Source organism: Triturus cristatus, chromosome 6, assembly GCF_964204655.1.
Source record: "Triturus cristatus chromosome 6, aTriCri1.1, whole genome shotgun sequence".
In the NCBI taxonomy this organism is placed as follows: Eukaryota; Metazoa; Chordata; class Amphibia; order Caudata; family Salamandridae; genus Triturus; species Triturus cristatus.
Genome location: NC_140589.1, coordinates 103,541,431 through 103,567,228, shown reverse-complemented (window position 1 = coordinate 103,567,228; position 25,798 = coordinate 103,541,431). Strand labels below are relative to the sequence as shown.

The window sequence follows — 25,798 nt, the reverse complement described above, 5'->3', positions numbered from 1 at the left end:
TTCTGGCCTTCGTAAGCTTACCCTGCGGTGTAGGAATGCCCAAAAGGGGGATGTTTGTCGAATAGGGAGTCGTTGAAGAGGTATATGACAGCCCTCTCCTCCAGCATTGTAGAGCCGTCTTCAATAGGCGAGGGCTGTTCACGGGGATTGTGGTCTTAGGTAAGAGCAGGGAGTGTAGCGTGCCCCGGTCTAAATCCCTCAGTGTGTAACCGATTTCCTGGATATTCCTCCCGGCTGTCCAGTAAGATAACCATTGGAGCTGACTAGCATAGTAGTAGGCCCTTAAGTCAGGAACTCCCAGGCCGCCACTCTGGGTCTCCAGTTGAAGTTTCCGTAGGCTCACTCTTCTGCGGCCCGTACCCCAAATGAGGCCCACCAACATAGTATCCAATGTATTAAAAATAGACTGTGGGACTACGACAGGTAAGTTCACAAAGTAGTATAATAGGTGAGGGAGCATCACCATCTTTGAGATGGCAATCCCCCCCATCGCCGACAACGGCAGAGAGGACCAAAAGGCCACACTGGTTCGGAGGGCCGTTATAGCCCGTATTATGTTACCCTCAATTTGATCCGCCTGTGTTCTGTAAACTTGAATGCCTAAGTATTTAAAGGTGGTTGTGGCCACTGGTAAGGCGTATTCGCCAAACGGTAGATTGATTAGGTGTGGTGTGTAGAAATATAAGAACCATATTACTGTATTTCCTGATGTAACACAGAATCCGTTCATTAAAACTGTGCTGTATTGTTTACATCCTGTGTGGTTACAAATCATGTACTAGGCACTAGAATGAGCTTTTCAAAATATTTTTGTTTTAACATGCACATTCTGTTCCCTGATGCTCCTCAAGTGTGTGATTCATTTATGAAAGACGATTTGGATTTCCACTTAGTGTCCCTGTCTCATAAGGCAAATATTGCTCAATGGATTGTGTATTGGCTGCAGCCCAACTGATATTCTGGTGTGGATTGGTGCATTGACTGAGTATTCAATTACAGGGGCCAGGATATTGACTCCTGTTGTCTAGAAAATTCTAGAAAACGTATTATAGACAGGCCACTAAGTTCCATTTTAATGCACACTTTCGAGAGATCATCACTAACTTGGTTCCTCATCCCCAATATCTTCACAAACCTTAAGAAAAGCATTTTCAGACCACAGTAAACTCCTTTTTGGGAATATCTGAGGTACACTGACCAAAATGGTTAATGTTTTGTACCATCAAAATGGGCTCTTGTACAGGATGGATTGTATGACTATTTGTTCTCTAAGTATAGCTCAAAGGCAAGTTTTTCACGGTAATGTTTCTTTCTTGTTGCCAGGCGACTATGACCTTCTTCAACACTACTCCGATGGGCCGAATTATTAACCGTTTCTCATCCGACTTATACTTCGCTGATCACAACCTCGCCTACTTCCTCAACATTTTCCTAACGTTTTTATTCAGCCTGATGGGCAAGGTCGTGATGATAAGCTATGGGCTACCATGGATCATACTGGTCCTGGTGCCACTGACGGTCCTCTACTTCTATATCCAGCAGTACTACCGCCACACCTCGCGGGAGCTGAAACGACTTTGTAGCATCACCTTGTCCCCCATCTACACCCACTTCTCTGAGACCCTGACCGGGCTGACCACCATTCGTGCCACCAGGGCCACAAGCAGGTAAGTGACTCCGACAATTCAGTTCTTGCATGTTTCCTGTTGGCACTTGATGAAATACTGAATAGCTCATTGACGTGAACTTCAGGTGATTAATTGGTACTTGTTCTGTAGCAATCCAGAGAGTTTTTTTTTTCGAATAATCAACTTTATTACAAATTTTACGGCACAGGTATTCATTGGTGCATACAGAAAAGACAGTGCATAAAGTGACATCTCAAGACATGGCTACACTTCAGCAGATGAGAATAGGTACAATACAACAATAGCCCATGAAATGAGCACCATTTCCCCAACACTCGCTCATGTTTGTGAGGACACCCATGAGCAACATAAATAGGTTTTTCCTCCTGGGCACACCTATCTATCCCCCGGCGCCAGCACAAGATCGAGGTGGGTGTTGGCTGATTCCATGCGCGGGCCACATCCCTTTTGGTCACCCCAATAAACATTTCCTCAGCCCGCGTACATTTAAGCTCCTCCATAAGCCCCAGCAGTGCAGTGCACAGACCAAAATCCAGAAAGCGCCTGAGGACTACCGAGATCTCCTGACCCACCTCGTCCCAAAAGGGGCGCAGCTCCGGGCAAACCCACTCCACATGAAAAAAATCTGCCATTGGGAATGCACACCGCCCACAAGCGATTGATGCGTTGGGAGACATTCGGTGCAGGCGGTGTAGGGAGAGGTAAGCCACATGAAAATAGTTTAGTTGGATCATGCGCATACGGTAAGAGATTACCAATTTGCGGGGCCAGAGACACGCCTCCCTCCAGTTGTCCTCATTGAGTTCCCCCAGCCAGCGTTCCCATTTTTGTTTAAGCAGATCAAAGACATCTGGGGCATGAATGACTAATGAGCAAAAGATCAGTGAGATGGCACCTTTTTCCAAGCGCCCCAAGAAGATCTTGGCTTCAAGTGGACTGTATTTGAGGAGGGAGGTGTCAAGGGAGAAATGTGATCGTAGGGCATGACGCAGCTGAAGGAAGCGGAAAAGTTGCAAATTAGCGTATTGAGCTTTCTGGTCCTGGAAGGACATTAACGTGTCCCCTTTATACAAATCAGCTAAGTAGAAAACACCAATCCGGTCCCAGTGGGGGGAACCTTCCAAGGCAGAGAGGTGTCAGAGCCACGTACCCTGCCATAGGGTCTTTTCCCAGTCAGACGGTGATCCCATTGAATAAGACATAAGGTTGCACTCCAGCAAACGAGGGATATTCGCATCCAAGAAGGTTATGTCGGGGGCAACCGTGCTCCATAGAGGAGGTCCATTAGATCCTTAAAGCCCACAAGATGGAGCAAAGATGGAGCTCCAGACGATAAGCAAGATCATCCCAACCACCCGTAAACCAGTAATTAATTGGTTCCAAATGCGCTGCCAAGTAGTTAAGGTATGGATCAGCCATTCCGAGCCACAATCAAAGGGGACTTATGCGCTGATTTAAAGGCAACCCTATGACGCCCTCCCACCCAAACAAAATGCATAAATTTGGAAATCAGGGAGTGGAACCATCTGTGGGGAATGGGATATGGATAATTCCCCAGGACATATAAATAGCAGGGGAGACACAATATCTTGAACAACGCAATGCGCCCCAAAGGATTAAGGGGTAGGGTGGCCCAACGGTGTAGGCCGCGATCAAGAGCTTGAGGAAGCCCCCAGAAGTTAAGAGCCCATGCTAGATCGGCGAGGTGGGATGCATGAATCCCCAAGCACTTGAAAGAATTGCATCCGGTGGGGATGTCTGGGCACCAGGATTGCCACTCCGCGACTTCTCTCACCTCCACCAAAGTGGATTTGCTTGCATTAATTTGGAGGCCCGATGCATCGCCATATAGGTGAAGGATATCCAAGTATTAAGGTCCAGAGGTCTAAGAGTCCCCTAGAAACATGAGAATGTCATCAGCATATAACGCTATGAGGTACTCAAACCCGTCTACCCCTACGCGTTGCACCTGATAAGACGCACCAAAGGCTCTATCGCAAGGGCGAACAATAGGGGAGAAAGCGGGCAGCCCTAGCGTGTACCCCGTCCGATGGGTAAGGGGGTGGATAAAACGCCTTTCACCTGGACTTGGGCCGTTGGGTTACAGTAAAGGAGACGGATCATCAGACGAAATGTAATTCCCAAGCCCGCCCACAGGAGGACTGCGTCCAAAAAGTCCCAGGAGACAGTGTCAAAGGCCGTAGAAAAATCAATAAGCAAAAGGGCTAATGTGTCATCTAAGTCCTGTGTTTGAGAGAGAGCCACCTGCACTCTGCGAATACAGTGCTCCGACCTAGCATAAACCCACATTGATCTGGTTAATCAGATAAGGGAGATGGCTGGTCACTAAGGCTTTGGCATATATCCTAATGTCAGCATTGATAAGAGAGATGGGATGGTAGGGTGAACATTGGTCCCTGGGAAGGCCCTCCTTAGGGGTAACCACATTTGTGGCACAGTCCATATCTGGTGGAAAGGAGCCTCACTGTATTGCGACAATATAACAATTGAGATCGGGGGTCAAAATGTCCTGAAATTGCTTATTATACACAATGGGGTAACCATCTAGGCCTGCTGTTTTCCCGGATTGCAAAGCCATCATGGCAGAGCCTATTTTCTCTACAGTGAGTGGTTGCTCTAATTCCCAGGATATACAATCGGTAATGGACAGTAGTGGAATATCAAAGAGAATGAGATGTTCTACCTTTGATGAGCACTGCGTGCGTAGGGCATACAAAGCTTGATGGAAATCTGCAAAACCTTGAGCAATCTCAGGCAACCCCTCCCTGAGACGACCATATGAGTCCCAAACCACAGGCACCACCCTGTCAGAGATGCTGGGGGGTCGCTAACCAATATAACGACTTGCCAGATTTATCACCTGATTCGTACAGTTTCTGGGTCGAGGCCCTCCAGCACTGCTTCGCCTCCTCAGGGGAGATCTGTCTCAGATCAGCGTGAGCGACAGCCAGGAGGCTACAGGTCTCCTCTGTGTCACTACGGTGGCAGTCTGCCTCCAGCTGAGGTATCTGACCCTCAAGATCAGCTATCCGCACCGGCCGGTGGGCCTCCCTATGCCGCACATGAGGGAGGGCTTGTGGATGCCCACAACATAACCGCAGAAGACACTGAGTCTACATTGAGTTGGAAGAAGGCTTGTAGCTCCTCTTCCACAAACGTGACACACGCAGGGGTCTGCAAGTGCCGGGCACTGAATCTTCAGGCGGGGCGACGGATGCCAGGCTGAACACCCAATTCCATTAAGAGGGGCGCATTGTCAGAGATGCCGCACGGAAGAATGCACACCGATTGGATAGAGAGGAGGTCTACAGCTGGCAGCCACAGCAGGTCGATTCGCGATTCTATACCGTGAGCCGTCGATTGATGTGTATAAGCTTGCATTGCAGGATGCCAGGTGCGCCATGCATCGTACAGACCATAGAATGCGCCCAGGAGGACAAACAGACAAGGATACAAAGTGCAGAGCCATCAATATCTGGATCAGGCACCACGTTAAATTCCCCGCCAATCTCTGTGGTCCCTAAGGGATGGTCAGGATAAAGGATTGCAACATCTGGCGAGTAGGTTGCAATAATATTGAGGAAACATAACAGGAATTAAAGAAAGTTATATTGTTTGACCGTCAAGCGACCCTCAACTTCCACATATCACCCCTGAGGATCCCCGTGGACCTTAGTGATAATCAAAAAGAAGGATTTGTGTATCAGGATAGCTGCCCCCAGGGAGGCTCTCGCGAACCGAGAGTGAAAAACCCTGTCATACCCAAGGCAACCCAGAAAAGCGCATCCCAAGCCCAGTAGATGAGTTTCCTGTAGTAGGACAACTGCTGGCTTGTATCGCTTAACATAACGCAGCACTGCAGAGCGCTTAATCCAGTCTAGGAGACCGTTAGTAGGGATAGACTTGGTAAGTGAGGTAAGGCGCTGTTCCAGAGAGCTTTTTTAAGTTACTTTGCTCTGCTGATTCTTGGCAAAAGAGATTTTGGTTAAACATTGAGGTTTTAGGAAAAGCTGCTCCTAGTAAAGAGTAATGCCTGAGTTTATCCCTGCGGGTCAATTGAAATGCCCCAAATTATTTGGAAGCATTGCTCTCAGGTTTCCACTAAATACCTGGGAAATGTAAGATGATACAGGATATTAATATGAGCTGCAAAGAATCTGGAGAGAAAATAACATTTTCCAGTATGCATGGCTCTGATAGTATCTATGAATCGCTTGAAATCTACCAAGAGAGACATCAACCCATTAGAATTAAAGAGAATGAACCATAGTCGAGAAAGGAGCGATTTACTGCCATGAGAAAAAGAAAATCAACCAGGAAAGAAAATAAACAGCTGTCAGAAGGAAAGGCAGTGTTGTTGAGAAGGAAAGTGAGCATTGGCAGGAAGGAACAGAGCTACTTTCAGGAGAAACTAAAACCACTAGATGAGAAACAAAGCCACTATCAGACAAGAAAAGAACTGTAAAAGCTGTGATGAGGGAGCGCAACCTGTCTAGGGTAAGGTGAGATGCCAAACCACTGTCAGGAAAGAACCTTACGTTTGTCATGAGAGAAAATAAATCGCAGCTAGGATTGATACTACTCTACAAAGAAAACATAAAATAATTCACAGCTAGGAATAAAAAAAGCATTGTTCTAGAAAACAAATCAGTCATTGAAATACCAATCGCTCTCAGGAGAAAAACTGTACCATTCTTAAGAAAGGAACATAATGTTCAGGAGGGAAAACATGCCCAAGAAAAAACATAACCACTGATCGGAGGAATACAAAACCTACTGTCAGGGTGAGTTTTTGGATGACCCTTCGGTAACATGAGAACCTATGTCGACTATCTCGGTGGAACCTGTTGTAAAGTATTTTGTCCAATCTGTACATGGCAGAGCTGCCCCCGTGGTCAATATTGTTGAAGGCCATGGACAAACCCAATATGATCCACTAACCTTGGACAATAGATCCAATGGCCCTGACTGATCAGCCATGGACCCTAGTGGTCTGTAGACTCAAAATGGTTTATTAACTGAGAGTACAGGGTTATGTATATTCCCTGTCAGATGGAGATTTGGACAAAGCATTCCAGGGTTTTATACACTACCTAGCTCTCTGGGGGTACGGGGACTGTTCACTCAAACAGGTCTCCTGTACTGGTTCGTCAATAATAAAGCTACTGACAAAAGGCTCTTTCTTGGGAGGCTCCAGGGGTTTTTAATTCCTGGCCACTCAAAGTTTCCCAGACACCTGGTGGCATCAGGCTAGTCACGATCCTCTGCAGCTTAAAATATTTGCTCTGGGTGCAATCCTTAAACATGGTAAATCGGAAATATTTTGGAAGCATTACAGTTGTGAGACTGGATATATTCACTGAAAGATGTCTTTATTTTCAACAATGAAATTGGTTTCAAGGTACATAGGTGGGGAGTTAAGATTAGTAAATCTGTACTTACCTATATATACTTATCTGGACAATATATTGGTAGCGATAGTCTGCTATACTCACTCATGTGGCATGCTAGCCTTATTTCTAAACAACTTGATTAGCAGCATGGCCTAAAAAGTTTATTGACCCATTGTTTGAAATGAATGTTGTTTATAGGTTTGTGTTGCAAATATTAATCATGACACAGTAATTGTAACTTCCGGCTGGCTACAGCACCAGATACACAGGCTCTGGACCTCCTGCAGCAAGATATGCCACATCAAGGCACTGGTACACATAGAAAAGAGTATGTTGGCATGAATGGGTACAGGTTGGTATACACTAGTGAGACAGAGGCAGGGCGAGTAGAGGGATGCCCTTTCTGTTGAGTACCACTAAAAGGATTGATTTCTTTTAGATCATCTTTTTGCTCCTATCAGTGGCTGCAGGTATTTGCTAGTCAGAGGAAGAGCAAGAAGAGTAATTGTTTTCTTCTGTCTATCATTGGTAGTGAATGTTTTTGATTCTGTTTATTGTTGATTTGCAGGAACATTTGATTCTGCACTGATATCTGCTCATGTGAAGGTTAGGGGATTCTCTGATAATTACCTGTGACACTACTCAATTCTACTTCATATTAGGCATATAGGTCTCTGATCCTTGCTCTGATCTCCTGCAGGCTCGAGCAGGAGAATGAGGAGCGTTTGGAGAGAAACCAGCGTTGTAAGTTTGCCAGTGACACAGCCAAGCAGTGGCTGGATATCCGTCTGCAGATGATCGGTGTAGTTGTCATCACAGCTATTGCAATAATCGCCATCATTCAGCACCAGATGGAATCCGGCAGTCCAGGTATTTTTTCTTTACTAACACCCCCTCTTCTCCTCCAGGTGAGTAGGCGTTGTGCGTGCAAAGGCACTTAGAGCATTGTTACCAGAGAAGCAGGGTTTAAGGCCTTTCATCTGCCTTGTGGGTTGTCGCACCTTCTGATGATCTCTAGCTCTAGCTTTAGCTGTTACCTATGCAGTGGTACTGCACTGCACACGTGGATGTATGATTTTATTTGTCAAATGTTTTTTATTTAGTCATTTAACAGTTCGCAAGAAGTGTTCCCCTGTGTGTTCTCCCCAGAGCTTCTATCTGTCGGTTCCTCTCTGCTTTTTTCCTAGTTTTTTTCCCTGATTTTAGATGTTTAGTTTGATTTACAACAAATCATTACATCCCCATGTGTTAATAAATCAAGCTATCCATTAGCATACTCACATTAAAATACTAAAGGTTTTCCAGAATTAAAAAAACATTTTACAATCAGATTTAGACAAATTCATAAAGATTTTCATAGGACCTTCGTCCGCCTAACATTTTCATTTATCTGATAGTGACATCTCTCTGCAGATTCCTTATCTTTGAATTCTCCCCAGGTGGCAGACAGGACCCAGAATTTTTTTGCAGCAGTACCCCTGCGTGTCATTAGAGGGTGTCGTGTGACTCCGTAGTGACGTCAACCTCTGAATGTGACTTCAACAGAGTCCACTTAAGCCCTCCCCTGACAAGCTAACATCAGTTTCTTCTGTTCCACGCTTACAATGCAGATACCATTAGTGGTTCCTTATGCTGTTTTTTGCGTACCTCGATGCCTTTGTCCAACGGAACAGTGTGCCTTTGAAAAACTTCTCTTGTCCTCAGGGTTCAAGTCTTGTGGGTCCTATGGATGACAAATATCTGCCATGGACCCTCACTCTGTATGTGGTGCCTGGGAGCGCACCATCACTCCGACCAAAGGCATTGAGGGAACGCCGTATGAAGCTCCTAGCACAGAAGATGTCACAATCTTCCAAGACTTCCCATGGACCTTGTTCCCTTTTGCATTGTACGGACTGGCTGCGGGTCCAATCCAGGAGCGATTCCCGTGGGCGTCACTCTCCATTGACGTCCCAAGGTTAGTGACGATGGACGCGGTCGAAGTCGCTGCACCACCTGACTTCACCACATAAAGCCTGTTAATGATCTTCGGTTGAAGAGTCAGTGCACAAGTCAACCCTGCGCCTTCCAACATTTCCTGGAGCCGGGGCGACTCGGACCCAGATGAGAGAATATTACATTTCGCTGCATAGTATCTTTGGGTCTTCACCTTCCCCTTGAGTGCCCTCGGGCCCCAAGGAGATGCACGAGGCTGTGACTTTGTCCTTGCCGGCGGGTACGTCCTCAGCTCTAGTCCGGCTTCCAGATTCCAAATCCATTTTGATGGCAGTGCACAGCCCTTCAGGGTTATCACCTTTGGTGCCTGGGTCTGGCCAACCGACTCAGACGATGGCGTTGGGGTCTAGTCTACCGACTCCGATGATGGTGCTGTTGGCACTGTTCAACGCTCCACTTCCTCCCCTCTCCGACACCAAGATGTCGCCTCTTCGTGCCGGCCAGCATTGGAAGCGGCACCGGTGGGATTGGCCATCCCAGACGTTTTTCCCTGGCGCTCTATAGCCCTCCGTCCTGTTTTTTCTTTTGAGGAACATGATTATGGAGGTGATGGAGAGGGTTTGGAGTTTCACCATCCCATCTCTGGGCCGGCTCAACCTTCTATGAAGTCTAGCTGCTTGACTGAGTTGGGTGAAGCTAGTGGCTTGGGAGTCTTCCCCAGCCTCAGGACTCCTGTCCTCTCCTGGTTTGACTATAGAGGCGAGCTCTTCTCTGGCAGATATGCTCTGACGAGTTTCTGTCGTTTTGGATGTGGCACTTCCTTCTGTGGAAATGACAACAGACCCCTTACTTGGCGTCATGCATCAAGGCCAATCAGGGTTAGAGCTGGTGCTTCTTTAAAGTGAGACTTTTTTTGATATTCTGTTGGGGGTTTGGGCTAAACACGAAAAAGGGACCCCTGGGGATCTTTCCATTTCTCACAGACACCATCCGGCCCCTGGAGATCTGACTTGTTTCCTCAGACATCCAACTCATCATAGTTTTGTGGTACAGGCTGCTTTCACCGTCCCAATTTTTTTCCCTGCTGTCCCTTTAAAAAAAGAGAAGACAGAAGACGAGGCACTTGTGAAGGCATATTTTCTCATCCACCAGTTCTGCACTGCGATTCCTCAATACTTCTTGTGTCTTCGGACGTTTCTCCCATGCATTGTGGGACTCATTGGAGCGCCTGCTGCCCGCCCTTCTGGAAGAGACCCAGAATAATCTTGTTCCATTCGTATGAGTTGGGCAACAAGCGGCTAAACTAATCATTCGCTGAGGTATGGATACTACTGATTATGTAGGTCGGGCTATGGCCTCTTCAGTGGCACTATATTGGCGTGCCTGGTTGCGCACCGCTGGGTTTTCGGAGGCTGTTCAAGCCACCTAAATTGATATGCCTTTTGATGGCACCTTTCTGTTCGGGGCACAAGCAGACTCTGCTTTGCAGCAATTTCAAGATAGTAGGTGTGGAGCAGATTCTTAACTCTGCCGTCTGCTTTCCTAGTACTCTTGAACTAGGTTGGTTTGGGGGTAGTTCCCTTTTACCATTCACCGGGCGAAGCCCATTGGCTTTTCTTTTTAACCCCTTCCCCCCTTTTCCTGGGTGACACCCAGTGAGGTGTTTCTGCTTCCCGCAGGTACTTTTAATCTTTTTATACTCTGTGACAGGTTAAGTGTCCAAATATCTGGGACGTATGTTGTTTTGTGGTCCCTGTTCTACGGGTACCTTACTTGGTATGCCTTACAGGCATTTTGGGATCTACTTCTGGCACTTAGTATCCCTTATAGGGACTTCAATTTGTCTGTCTCTGCACACAAAGGGCTTGTGTGTTCCGCAGTGCACCAGCACGATATACCCTCCCCCGGCAACTATCATATGGGTTATCCCTCATATGCATGGGGTATTTCTTCGCTTTAATGGTATCCTTCTTTCCATATAGGAGGTAATGGAACGAGTGGCAGGGTCCTTGGCCTGGGTAGGTTTTTAGCTCTGGCCTAAGACCTTTTATAGTGCATTGGCACTTTTGTTGTTCTGCTTACTGCTTATTGCATTGGCAAGAGGGTTTCCTGCCACTTATCTTCCCAGTTCCTTTTTAGGCAATAGCTCAGTGGTGCATTGGGTAAAAAGGCCCATCTAATTCAATGGTTCATATCCCCCCACTGCCGCAAAGTTAACTTGGTCCTGTGCCATCAACCTTGCTCCCTTTTTTCTGCTTTGTCTCTGGAGAAGATGTTGTTACTCGTCACATTCTGGAATGCCTTGTACCCTTTTAACCTATAGGTATTATTATTTACCAATTCAGATTACAGCCACAGCACTTGCTTACCGAGTTGGTTGTTCTTCAGATGTCACCATCTCACCCCTTTTGTCGTTGTTGTGGCTAATTTTCATCTTCAGTTTCCCTTCTGGAACATGTATCCCATAGACTTTATGGATCCATCTCTTTGAGGATTTGTTTCCAAGGAGGCAGGGGTCTCCCTTTGCATCCTTTTCCTGAAGGTTCTTCTTCCTCCTCATAGGAGGTGATAAGGATTCTATTCCTCAGAAGTCCATTATACCACTTCTGCTTTATTTGGCAAATTTCTTCTGCTTAAAGAAGTTGTTTCACTTTTTCTCACTCTCTTCCTTTTGGAGATGTGGGTCTTTTCCTCTTTTTTAGTATTGGTATTTTAGAGGTTTCGATTTGTATATATCCTTTCTGCTGTTGAGACATTTCCGGCCTCGATCCTTGCGGTGCTTGTGTGCACTGCCATCCAATATTCTTGTTTTTTTCCCACTTTGTGGGGCTTGATCCCTTCATTTGATATGTACTCCATCTTTTATCAGAAGCTTCAGTCAGGTCTATTGGATGGAAATTGGTTGTTTGCCAAGGTTTTCCGTGTGTTTAACTTATTTTTGACTCTGTCTTTTGGTGGACCCTGGTGGAGGTCTTCATTCCCTTCATAGCGGAGTTTTTTACACCTACTGTTTTCTTTTGATGTTCTGTTAACTACCTGATGGTAGCCTCGTCAGTCAGTAGTGTTGGTTCATGGGCGATTGCCATTATTTTTCTGTGGTGGGTGATGCCTTCACTCCCTCACTCCTCTTATACTATTACCAATGTATGTCTGTGTTTATATCGATCTTTTGATGGATACTTCTATTCTATGGGTGTTCCTCGGTCCTACACTGAGCAGTCTCCCCTGCTGGCCGCAGGAGACTCTGGTTTGCTTCCCTGCCGAAGAAGATAATACTTCTGGTGTATTCTGATACATTTGTGTGTATGTATATATATTTATATATACCATGGAGAGTGTGTATCTGCTTTGGTAGGTACGTCCTTTCTTGGTGCTCTAGTTTGACCTTAACTTGGTCGTTGCTTATGCATTTCTTTTCTCCTCAGGGCTTCTACGTTACATTGGCCCGGAGGGTTACCTTTTTCTCTAGGAGGGTTTTTTCTGCTACTGAGAGTGGTCTCTACCAGACCTTCTTCTTCTTCTTCTTCTTCTAGCAATGCCTTTGTTCAGCATTTATGGGATCTCTTTCTCTCTCTCTCTTTCCATCATGAAAGTGCTCTGACATTCCTTTTTCTTTGTGTCTCACAGGGTAGGGTTAGCTCACATACTAGTTTCCACAATAAAGAGCTGGAGCTCTAATTCTGTGATATGGGCTGTTGACTTTGGTCCTTTAGCCTAGTTCAGTCGTCCAGTCGTGGGGCTACATAGTATAATTGTTTCTATGTAGTGTTTTCTCCAATACTTTCTTATCCCTCTGCTGTGGGTAGTGTTATCCACATGTTTCTCAAGCTCTTGCAGACTTCAGCTCCCTATGAGCTTCCCACAGTACTTCTGGTGGAGCATCTTTTTTGCTTCACCGATAATTCTTAAGACAGACTGGTCACTTTATCTCATTATAGACCGGCCAGTCCTATTCAGGGATCTTTCATGAGTTCAGTTTGCGGAACCTCCTCCAGGGATGGGCTGCTTGGTTATCTAATTCTAAGATAAGGAATCTGCATCTAGATGTCTCTAACAGATGAATAAGTTACTAACCTTTGGTAACACCTTATCTGGTAGAGACAGGATCTGGCCGCAGATTCCTTAATGACCCACCCATCCCCCTCACTCTGCAAACTGTTGGTTACCTACAAGGTCCCTTTCTTGGCATTCTGATGCCTTTCTTTAGAACTTTGTGTTTGTTTGACACAAAGATGTCTCTTTTTTGGCACACTGTTCCTTTCCATAGGCAGTTTCTATAAGTGGCTTTGCGTTGTTGGCACAAAAAATAGGCACAGAAGAAACTGACATATGCGCGTCAGGGGAGGACTTGGACTCTGTCGACAGCACATCCAGAGGATGATGTCACTACAGAGTCGCTCAATGCCCTCTACCGATGCGCAGGGGTACTGCTGCACAATAATTCCAAATCCAGTCTGGCGCCTGGGAAGAATTCCAAGATAAGTAATCTGCGGCTAGATTCTGTTTTCTACTGGATAAGGTGTTGCTGAAGGTAAGTAACTTATTCTTTAAGAAGAAGCTAAACCAAAAATTCACATTGTAACTTGGCAATGAACTAGAGAAGGAAAAGCAGAAAATAAATGCCTAAGAACCTTCTACCCTACCCCTCTCCTCTTCCCAAAAAACTGGAGGACGAACATAACAAAGATGCATTTACTTCCAGTGATCCACACGATTCCTCAAGGTAAATCAGGATTAGCTAGCCACTGATTTCTATCATAAGAAAAGGGACAATTAACATACCTGATCATTTTAAGATAATTTCCTCACAACCATCTACCTATTTTACTGTGTACAGCATTTTTACATGTCGTCTGTATAATGGTAGGGTTGCTTATAATGTTCTTAAATCACACAAATAGCCCAAAATGGAGTCCTTTGATGTACAAAGAATGTCAAATGTAAAAATTATAGTTTTCAGAAACTCATCTTCTCTTTTGTAGCTGCTCTATACAAGAAAAGTTGAACTTCATTTTTATATGGTTATACAAAATATAGATGAAAATAAGTCAAGATATTGTATCCATTTCTCACTTTATGGGATGTACAATAGGATAAGAAATATATAACAATATGTAAAAATGGAGTAATTTCTGGTCATGACTTAGTATTTATGACCTGCATTCGAATGTGTAAGGTTAGACAGCATTTTTTTTAAATGAAGTATGATTAGTTTTTTGGTCACACATTAACAAGAATAACATGTTTTTTTTAAATTTAGGTTAAATTACCTTTTTATTTAGCAACTTGGATTGGAGTGCCAGGTTTAGGATCCTGGACACAGGTGACTATTGGACCATGGAGGAGAGACAAAATCACATAAACTGTTTGGAGTTAATGGCAGGTTTGTCTGCCCTGAAGAGATTTGGAAACGATTCAGAAACAGTTTGAGGAAGCATCCAGCATTATTGAGAATGGATAATGTTACAGCATAAACAGGCTGGCATGTAGATGTTTGAAAGGTTTATGGGAGCTGGCTGTAGAATTTCAGAATTTCTGTCTGGCTCACTGAATTGTGCTGAGGGCAAAGTATCTTCCAGGTTTGGAGAACAACCTAGCTGATTGAAATGTGTGTCATTGAGTTGATTTGGAATCTGAATTTAAAATTTCCTAGCTCTAGTAATGGAAAGTTTCAATTCTGTTAAGGACACAGAGGCGAGGATTATGCTCAAAACTTTCTTCCTTGAATTTTTTCCAGCAGTGTTCACCTTTAAACTACCTTTCCCATCAACCACTGGGAAAGCACCTCAAAACAAAAGTTCAACCTATCAGAGTACAGGTCAAGTCCACATAATCAACTGTTTCCTGATCATCCTCCTTTTTCTTGAGTGCGACCGAAGACTCTCCAGTATCATTCTTTACTCTTGTTTGGTTGAATCAGAACCTGGGAATAAACAACAACTATCACCCACATGTCCCACAGGACTCAAAAAAACGCATTGCAAATAACAGTGCAATCAAAATCAATTTTTACAATACAACCACTAAGTTTAGACAAAGAAAGAGAATTATACTTTGACCTTATGAAAAAGACTTATTTGAACCTTCCGAAATGTCTATTGACCACTTTCTCAACTGAACCCAGACAGGGCGGGAAGTTTGTAGAAACCTGGGCAGAAATAATCCTTGCCTCCGTGTCCTGAACACAATTGAAATTTTCTGTCGCTAGAGCTAGGAGATTTTTCATTCTATGTCAGGACTGGAGGCAAGGATTAGGCTTGCTCGTTCAAAGCTTGTCCCCCACTAAAAATACCATATTAATCGCCGGTTTAAAATAAAACCCATTGAACATGAAGTCTGAAGACCAATCTGCCTTATTAAGAATATCCTCTAGCCGAGCACCAAGAGAAAAGGCTTTAGTGGCCATTGCCCCTCTTACAGAATGAGCTCCAAAATGTGACACATCAATGCCCGCTTCTTGCACGACCCAACTGATCCATCGTACAATGGTGGGAGAAGAGACTGCTTTGGAAGGTTTCCTCAGTGCTATAAATAATTGTCGATCCCCCTGGAGGGTGGATCTCCTCTGTCATACTTTCCTAAGCCTTTCGACATTTTACCATCTTACCACGCACAATTTAGGAGCCTTATCAAAAGCTGAATAGGAGACCACTTGCGTATTAGATTTTGTTCTCAGGGAAATGTTAAAGGTAACCCCATGTGGAGTAAAAATCCGCCCGGCAATGTGGAGCGCCCTCACGTCAGAAACCTGCGACAGGAGATTAGGCATAACAACATTGCCAAATTGACAAAAAGTAACTGCGTTGCCAACACTTGAAAAGATGAAGCACTTTGTTAACATCCCATAAAGATGAATATCGCAACTCTGGGGGAAGAACCTAGTAGATCCCTCTCATCAGTTTGCACATCAGTGGATGTTCATTAACATTCATACCTTGGATCGGCATATGGGCAGCTGAAATGGCTGTTCAATATGAGTTGACCGTTCGATATGCCAGGCCTCGAGAAGCTAACGAGGCCAAGAAGTTCATGATGGGGACAACACCGCACCACCAAGGGATCCTCACCGAGTTGAAGACACCAACAGACCCACGTGGACCATGCAGATTTGTATCTCTTTCTGGTTCCATCTGCCCAGGCCATAGCCAACATACTTTCAGCATCTCATGAAAGGCCCTGGATTCTCCAATGTTCCCTGTAATCCACCATGCCATGAGGGGCACTCTCTGCTGTAGAATGAACGGGTGGCAGTTGCTCAAAGGATCCTGAAAGAGTACCAAAGTGTGTGGTAGAAGGACTGGAGATTCCCAGGAAAGTTCCAGAAGAAATAGAAACCAAACTTGAGATCTCCAATATGGAGTGATCAGAACTAAGGCTGCCTGTGGACGTCGTAGCCGTGTCAAGAGGCACATGATCATCACCAATTGGGGAAAAGTGTATCCCTTTTCCCTTGACAAATCCTGAAGGAAAGCATCAGTCGCCGTCGCTAGTGGGTCTGGCTTCTAACTGAAGTATCTGACCACTTGATGGTCCAGCCTTGACGCAAAAAGGTTCACAGTGAACATACCCCAGCGTTCCTCCAACATCTTGAAGACATTCGGGTCTAGTTGCCACCGACTTGAGTGCGACCACTCTCTCGAGCACTAATCCGCCACCTTGTTGGAAGTGCCTGGGAGATACTCTGCCATCACTGACACATTGTTTGACAGTCACAATCCCCAGAAATCCTTGGCAAATCCACCAGAAGTTTCGAATTGGAGCCCCCAGATGATTGATGTAGCAAAGCGCCAAAAGGTTGCTCATCTTGAGAAGGGCAGAAGAAGTCAATTTGTCTTTGGTCCAACATTTTTCTGCAAAAGAGCCTGCCATGAACTCCAGACAGTTTATATGTAGCTTCGGCAGACCATTTTCTTCCTGTAAAAGAGTCCCCGTGGTGAGCGCCTCATCCAGCCGGCGTTGGACACTATGATGAGATCCTGATCTGAGCAAAAGACGGCCTGCCCGTTCTAAGCCTCCATATGTGCCAGCCACCATCGCACCTTTTCCCTGACTTCCTCTGTCATCTGGACTTGTTCCGAGTAGTGGAGGCTGTGGTGGAGATGGGAGGCTTTAACCTGTTGCAGGTCCCGGTAATGTATAGGGCCCGGAAAGATCGCTTGAATCAGGGAAGATAGGAGACCCACCACCCTTGTAATCTGTGGCACCGAAGTTGTGGGTTTGGGCAAAGTCTTTCCGAGCTCCCGTCAGATTTTCATAATCTTTCGAGAATGGAGACTTAGGGTTCTTTTCTCGGACTTGACCACAAAACTCAGGAAGGTGCTTGGAGGATGTTAGAAGCGACTTCTGCTTGTTGATGATAAACCCCAAACTCTCCAACAGCTGCATTGTCAACTGCAGTTGTTGTGATAGGGTGATTGGGCACTGGTCCATTAAACGAAGATGCTACATGTAGATAATCAGGCGATAGCCTTAAGCTCTGAGAGTTTCTATGACTGGCTTCAACGCCTTGCTAAAGCACCAAGGGGCAGAAGAGAGTCTGAACGGAAGGGTCTTAAACTCATAAACCTGATATTGTCATCGGAATTGGAGGAATCTGCAATGTGGAGAAGAGATTGGGACCATTATGTATGCGTCCTTGAGATCTAAACGTACCATCCAGTCGCCAGGTTGCAAGAGATCGCACAACAGTCGTATGACGTCCATACACTAGCCAGCCATTGAACTCCCTGAGATTGATCTCATTTCTCTACCAGACAAATGTTGCTGAGAAACCCCGTTAATGAATGTAAGTAGGGGAAATCGCCTCCTTCAGGAGGAGGTCTGCCACTTCCTGGTCTATCAGAGTTGTTTGGGATTCCGAGAAGACTTATGAACGCAGATGCAAAATCTGAAGGGAGACCCATAAAACTGTATTTGAAAATATTTTATAGTTTGCAGAACCCATGCATTCGGAGGTAAACGCCTCCCAGTTGTGCAAGAACAGAGCCGAACGACCTACCACTTTTAGTTGTGAGGAAGGGAGAACACTCACCTGTTTGGGATAACTGGAACTGTTCCCTGGAGGTTCCTCTGTGATTGCGGCTTCTGTAGCCTCTTCTGGTGGGGAAGAATTCCCCGGATGGGGCTGCTCTTGTCCCTTGCAAAAGCATTCAGCATTGTGTGTAGAAACGGCCAGCCAAGTGCCCTCTGCCATGACCGGCCCCCACAAAAATTTGAGGGTGGAAAATATTCATAATTGAGGCTTGAGCCTTAGTCAGAGAAGTAAAGATGGCTACAAATTTCCGTAACTTTTTTATGAAAGGTTCCCCAAAAAGCCCACCTTGTGCCACTGCCCCTGCTTCAGTTGTGGCTGGGTTTCCTAACTTGGGGTCCACCTTTATTAACTGGGAGCCGAGAGGGCAGAGTTAGCATTTCCCAAGAAAATCACCACGCAGTGCGCCCAACCAGATATGGACTCCGGGGAAATTGCTGTACCAGAAGCCTTGGCCTCTTCTGCCAGCTCCAAGATTTTAGTAACGGGGCCTATTACATCTAGTAACTTATCTTGAAACGACCTCCATGACCTGTTAATACCATTTTTGGGACCGCGAAAATACTTTAGGAGGAAGGTAGCCATCCTTGTATCGATCTCCAGCATAAGGGCCACCTTGCCGGCTAAGGAAGGACGTGGACATTCCACCCTAAGGCTTGCGGGCACTGCCTTCTCCAGTGGCTTCCGCAAACTACCTGCCGCATAACTGCTCACCTTGGCTGATGGGAACCAATCTGCAGAGCATGGGTATACTAGATCCTCGTGGGTCTAGCATATCTGAGATATCCTCCGACTGGATTGCTGGTGATGGGGCATGAGAAGGATCAGGCGAGGGGCGCCAACGCCTAAATGGGCCATCAGTGGAATCTCCGTGGAAATTCTCGTCCTCCCCTAGAGGCAGTGAGTAGGAGTAGGGTAGGTCAAGCCACATGCCAAGGGCATCTTCAGCTACAGAAGGGTCAGTGCGCACAAGGAAAGACCTCTTTAATCTATCGAAAGCGCTGAGATCCATGGTAGGGTCCACTTTGCACTTGTGGGGTCCTAACTCTGTGTTCTGTGAATCTTGTAGCACCAGAGGAGGCAGCTTGAGCCCGGGACAGGTCTAAGGGGCTTGCATAGGAATGGACTAACTACATCAGGCGCCTTTCAAAGGGCCCCATGGCGGCAGCCACCACCTAGTGTATAGAGTAATCTACGGTTGCGCAGAATTCATCATCTAGGGGAAGTACAGTGATGGCCTCCTCCTACTTGTATTCCTGTATAGTAATATACAACAGCGACAGACGCAGGCAAATAAATCAGGTTCTGATGAACCGGCTGGTGTAAATGCTCACAGCGCCTCTGGAGATGTGGTTCCTGATAAAGAGCAGCCCAGAGGGCCTGCTTCTGGCACTGGGCGATACCAGTCTAATTTTTTGTTGTGCCACAAGCACTGAGGGGTCCACGCCACGGGGCAATTACTTCCTTAACTTTTACGGGATAATAACAACTTGCCGCCTGGGTCCCAGCCCCACGAGCGGCACTGTGCAGGAACGCGCTAGCAGGGGGTACTACTGACCAGGGCTTAATTTGTGCCGGTGCTTAGCACCGGCACTTTCTTCACAGGGCCGGGTCTACACACTCTTGCACTGCGCGCACCAGTCGCACGTCACATTTTTCAATTCACTACTGCAGTCTGCGTGTGATTGTGTGTAGTGTATATCGTGCCGCCCGTGCCTCTTTCGCATCTTCTGAGAGTCACTCTCACGCATGCTCACACACACTGACTGGCTGTCTCCTGTCTGTAATTTATAAAATTTAATAAATAAACTGTCTTTAACTTAACTGATTCTGGCGGCAATCGCGGCGCAGTGCGCTGTATCATCGCGCTGCGGAGGCCTTCGTGGGCGGGCCGGAGGAGGACTGCTTTGGGCGTTTTTTGGGCTCGATTTTGGTTGTATGGTGCGGCTGTGCGGCAACGTGCGCAGATTTTTTTACAAATTTCTGACACGCCCCAGCATAACCAACGCGGCGCACGCAACAGGCAGATGAGCTGAGCAAGTCGTCGCGTTAAAGTCGGCCCCGGCCCCCGCCGCCCAAGGCCCGAGCCGAGTGTGCTGCCTGGTTACGTAGCTTAGCTAGCAGCAGTAGCACCGGTCCGGACCAGGCCTGCTAATCGCAGCCGTCCGTTGTGTCTCACTCTCTCTCTGTCCCAAACAAGTTGACAACTCGAGTCCCTGCCGGCCGGCCGGGCCCACCACAGCAGGTAACGGACGACGGATTGTAGTTTAAAAAACAGACTCACTTTATGATCCACAATGTGATTTCAATGGAATGCATCCCGCGGCCCAGCCAAGCGATGTGCTTCTTTATGCAGCATAAAGATCAGCGACTCGCGCTCCTCAAGTGTGTGGCCATTAAACGGCCCGAGTCCCCGTTTTTTAACTCCCAGCACCCCTTACTGCTCTGCATCGTACTTGGAAACGTGCACTCTCTTGCACATAAATTAAACAATCTGTGGCAGTGCATGTTCATGAACGGGGCAATACATTGATTTACATACCGCAAGACAATCTATTTTTCTAATTGTGCATAAAAGGCCACCCTGGTAAACACAATATTGACCCAATACGTGAATTATTGCAGAAGTGTACCTTGTCTATCATGTATCGAAATACATTTTCATAACCCGCTGCTGCTGGCATGAGGCCTCCTTGTTACCTCAGTCAAGCACAGACACGGGGTCTGTTCGTGCATTCGGTTCTCCAAGGCCTCCGATTCCTCATTTAATGTTTGTGCTCAGGGCACCTCTTGCATCAATTAACAGCAGGAAAAAACATCTTGCCCAAGATCACTCCAAGTTTGCCACAGATCATGGGCAAGATCATACAGTGTCCGCGAGAAGCTGGTGGGTGGTAGAGTTTTCCATGCCTAGGCATTAGTGGGAAGCTGGTGGGTGGTAGAGTTTCCCATGCCTAGGCATTAGAGGGAACCTGGTGGGTGCATTTTAAAGCACTTTGCACTGTTTTTAAAGCCCTCAATGGAGTAGGACCCAACTTCTTGAGGTGGAAATTCCAGTGGTATGTCCCTAGAAGGACTGTTTGCTCTGCAGGAGCAAAACAAGTCATAGTTCCTTCAGTCAAAAAAGTTAGTTGGGGAGGTAGGAGTTTTATCACCTGCGCCTCAAAGGCTTGGAATGATCTCCCATTTCATATGAGGAATTCTACAGAGCTCCTCTCATTCAGAAAGAGGTTGAAAACATGGCTTTTTACTCAGTAGTACCCTCTATTATGATATCCAGCAGGTGGTGCTTAGCGCCAGGACACCCCAGGACAACTGTGCGCTTTAAAAGTTCAATTAACATAACATATGCTTATTACATGTCCTCACATATAAATATTTAGGCAGCTTTTTTAGGAAGAGATTATTATAATTTTTAAGCTAAAAGTCCATTCATATTTACTTTTTCTGGATGCCATTCTGATGATTGGGAGGGGTGTTCATTTCCGTATACAGGAAATTATCTGTCAGCTTTTCAACAGATAACTACAATTTGTAAAAATGCTGTAAATGTTTAATTGGTGATATTGAGTTTGTTGTAACCAAACTTGATAGACCATACATATTGCCTACTTCCCATGCCATCAAAAGGGAATTTCTGAAGTGTCTATTGATATAATTTCATAATAGTCCCCATAGGACGTCTATCCAGCACCAAATGTGAACAGGTGAATTTCCTAAGTGGCCTTTTATAATAAATTTTTGTACTTTTACAATACACTTTATTCTCTAATATTAATGTCTACACAATATTTTATATTCCTTATGTGTCTTTCCGGTTTGGAGGTTGTATTTATTGTTCTATTTTATACATTTTATTTATTTTGTTTTTATAAGACTTACCTTGCTTTTTTGTTTTTCATTTTAGAACATATCTTTATTTGTATTTATCTGTATTTTATTCTTAGTTATTTTGTCTTTATATATTTATATTTTGTATGGCACTATGGTCATTTTGCACTAGTAGGTATGACTTGAAATGCGTAGATTCAAACTGCTCAGCCACTACCTATTCTTCTGGTCTAGGTACCTCTAGGACTTTTTTGGGGCTATTACATTTTTCTGCGCTTTGTGTTAAAATACAAATCTTTAATTAAAACGTCTGATTTGGAATACATGCCTCTTTTCTAATCTCTGTCTTGTCTGCGTGATACAGGAGTAGTTTCATATTTCTTACTATTCTGAATGTGTAATAAAAGCAGATATAGCTTCAGGGGAGTAAGTTATAGCAACAAGCCCAATTATTATTCATCTTTTATTTTTATTGTTTCTTTCCAAGTAATAGCTTTAACGGAATACTCCACTATTTAGGAACCTGCCTCATTCATGTGTGTTGCATGATTTCATTCAGTTTATCTGTTTAGAGAGTTTTCAGAACATTTGGGTTTATTTTTGTCACATAAGCTGTGTAAAAGTTTAATCTTTGAACTCTTAGACTCTGTTAAAAATGGTATTGTCCTTTCCAGAAATCGGCTCATAAAGCACTGGAATTGTCCCTTTTCAATGCATTAGTGATTTTAGCTAATTTATTTCAAAATTGTGCTTTAAATGCACTTTTGGTTTAATCTTTTTCAAAATGTTCACAGGGCAGGGGAACCTCCTCTCAAAACCTTACTATGAGGAAGGCTCCCTTGCTGAAATTCAGATTGATTGGTATTACATCTGACTTTTAGCAGTGCCAGTTGAGGATGTGGGTGGAGCCAATATAGTGGGTGGAGCCAGTGGAGGAAATGGGTGGAGCCAAAGAAAAGTAGGTGTGGCCTCCCAAAAACATTTGAGCACCTGCACTTCATATTTTACAAATTAAGCACTGCTACTGACCTAAACACAGACCCATTACTCCGGGCGTCAGCCGCTTCACACTGCTGTCACAAGCTTTAATACAGACTCCAGCAGGGTGTCAAGGGCTTCCGAGACGGTATGGGAGGTAGAGGGCTCCGCGGACGGTCATCTGATTCAGATTCACTTCATTAAAATGAGCTTAGCCCCTGCGGAGCAACGAGACACGGCGCGTGTCTCTGAAATGTAAGTGTCCTCAAGCGGCTGGAACGCCTTACCGCACTCATGCGGTCCCGTAACAGTTAACAACAAACTGACTCGCGCTCCCGTGGCGGGGATCTAAATTGTAAAGTAAGCTGTTAGTAGCCCATTACACAGTTATCAAGTGGAGCAGAAGGAGATCGGTACTCATGCTGGAAACAGGAAAGGAAGACGAGGATGACCAGGACGCAGTTGATTTATATGGACTTGAGCTGTACCCTGATTGGCTGAGCTGCTGTTTTGTAGTCCTTTCCCGGTGGTTGATGGAAAAGATAGTTTAAAGTTCAACACTGCTGGAATAAATAAAGGTAGAAAGTTTTGAGCATTATCCTCGCTCAAGCAAATTAGTTCATGTAGGGTCAATGGAAGTTGATTTGTTTGCCAGCAGGAGGACAACCCTTCTCTCAATCAATCAATCAATCAATCAATCATTTGTAAAGCGCACTACATACCCGTGAGGGTCTCAAGGCGCTGGGGGGGGGGGGGCGCTACTGATCGAACAGCCAGGTCTTGAGCATCCTCCTGAAGGTCAGCAGGTCTCGGGTCTGTCGTAGGCTCAGTGGGAGGGTGTTCCATGCCTTGGCGGCAAGGTGGGAGAAGGATCTCCCGCATGTGGTTGTTCTTCGGATGCACGGAACGGTGGCGAGTGAGAGGTCGGCGGAGCGTAACTGGCGGTTGGGGATGTAGAAGGAGAGCCGTCTGTTGAGGTAGGCTGGGCCGGTCTTGTGGAGTGCCTTGTGTGCGTGGATGAGGAGCTTGAAGGATATCCTCTTGCTGACGGGGAGCCAGTGCAGGTCCCTCAGGTGGGGGGTGATGTGGCCGTGGCGTGGTACGTCGAGGATCAGTCGTGCCGAGGCATTTTGGATGCGTTGTAGTCGTTTGATGAGCTTGGTCGGGGCTCCCGCGTAGAGAGCGTTTTCGTAGTCGAGTCTGCTGCTGACGAGGGCCTGGGTGACTGTCTTTCTTGTGTCTGTCGGGATCCATCTGTAGATCTTGCGGAGCATGCGGAGGGTGTTGAAGCAAGAGGAGGAGACGGCGTTGACCTGCTTGGTCATTGAGAGCGTTGAGTCGAGGATGATTCCTAGGTTGCGTGCGTGGTCGGTGGGTGTCGGGGCTGCTCCCAGTGCCGTCGGCCACCAGGAGTCGTCCCAGGCTGAAGGGTTGGTGCCGAGGATGAGGACCTCCGTCTTGTCCGAGTTCAGCTTTAGGTGGCTGGTCTTCATCCAGTCAGGGACGGCCTTCATTCCTTCGTGGAGGTTGGCTTTGGCGGTGATGGGGTCCTAGGTGAGGGAGAGGATCAGTTGAGTGTCGTCGGCGTAGGAGATTATGTTGAGGTCGTGCTGTCGGGCGACGTGTGCGAGCGGGGCCATGTAAATGTTGAACAGTGTCGGGCTGAGGGAGGATCCTTGGGGTACGCCGCAGATGATCTCGGAGACTTTGGACCGGAATGGGGGGAGGCAGAAGCTCTGGGTTCTGCTGGAGAGGAATGAGGTGGTCCATTCCAGAGCCTTGTCTCGGATCCCTGCCGCATGGAGGCGTGCGCGTAGTGTGCTGTGCAGACGTGTCGAAGGCGGCGGAGAGGTCTAGGAGGATGAGTGCTGCGGTCTCGCCGTTGTCAAGCAGGGTCCTGATGTCGTCGGTGGTGGCGATGAGGGCAGTCTCGGTGCTGTGGTTGCTGCGGAATCCTGACTGGGAAGGGTCCAGGATTCTGTTTTCTTCGAGGTATCGGGTTAGCTGTCTGTTGACGATTTTCTCGATGACCTTGGCCTGGAAGGGGAGCAGAGAGATGGGCCGGAAGTTCTTGAGGTCTCTTGGGTCTGCCTTTTTTTCTTTTTTAGTAGGGCGTTGATCTCGGCGTGTTTCCAGCTCTGTGGGAAGGTCGCGGTCTCGAGGGAGAGATCGATGACGTTGCGCAGGTGGGGTTCGATGGAGCTGCTTGCTTTGTTGAAGATGTGGTGCAGGAAGGGATCTGACGGGGAGCCGGAGTGGATTGTGCTCATGGTCTTCATGGTTTCATCGATGCTCAAGCTGGCCCAGGCTAGCAGGGGGTCGTGATCGATGGTGTGCGGAGGGTCTGTTGTGTTGCTGTCTGTTGGGGCTGTCTGGGTGTTGAAGCTGTCATGGTTGTCTGCTATCTTGCAGTGGAAGAAGGTAGCGAGGGAGTCGCACAGGGCTTGCGATGGCGGGATGTCGTTGGTGTTGGAGCTGGGGTTGGAGAGTTCATTCACGATTTTGAAGAGCTCCTTACTATTGTGTGCATTGTTGTCGAGGCGGTCTTTGAACGAGGTTCTCTTGGCAGCCCTGATGAGGTGGTGGTGGTTGCGGATGGCGTCCTTGTGTGCTGCGCGGTTGGCCGGAGTTTGTTCGCTGTGCCATTTCTTCTCTAGTTTCCGGCAGGCTTGCTTGGAGGCTAGGAGTTCTGGGGTGAACCAGCTGGCCCTCTTGCTGGTGTCTCTGTGGGGGGATTTCTTCAGCGGGGCGAGGGTGTTGGCGCAGTCCTCGATCCAGAGTTTGAGGCTGTGGGCAGCGTCGTCGGTGTTGGAGGGTTCGGTGGGTGGGCTAAGAGCAAGGTTTGCATGAAGTTGGTCTTCTGTGATTTTGCTCCAGCAGCGGCGGGGGATCTGTTGGGTGTGGTGGTGTGTGGTGGGTTTCTGGAAGGTGAAATGGATGCAGCGGTGGTCGGTCCAGAG

General features: G+C 46.5%; 1 pseudogene across 1 annotated transcript in view; it reads left to right on the top strand.

Annotated features, from left to right (window-relative positions):
- LOC146816444 (ATP-binding cassette sub-family C member 10-like) overlaps positions 1 to 25,798 on the top strand; it is an 839,384-nt pseudogene that overhangs the window by 618,179 nt on the left and 195,407 nt on the right. The window contains exons 14-15 of the transcript XR_014962842.1: positions 1,324 to 1,667; positions 7,764 to 7,933. The product of XR_014962842.1 is annotated as an ATP-binding cassette sub-family C member 10-like (transcript). The remainder of the gene's footprint in view (positions 1 to 1,323; positions 1,668 to 7,763; positions 7,934 to 25,798) is intronic.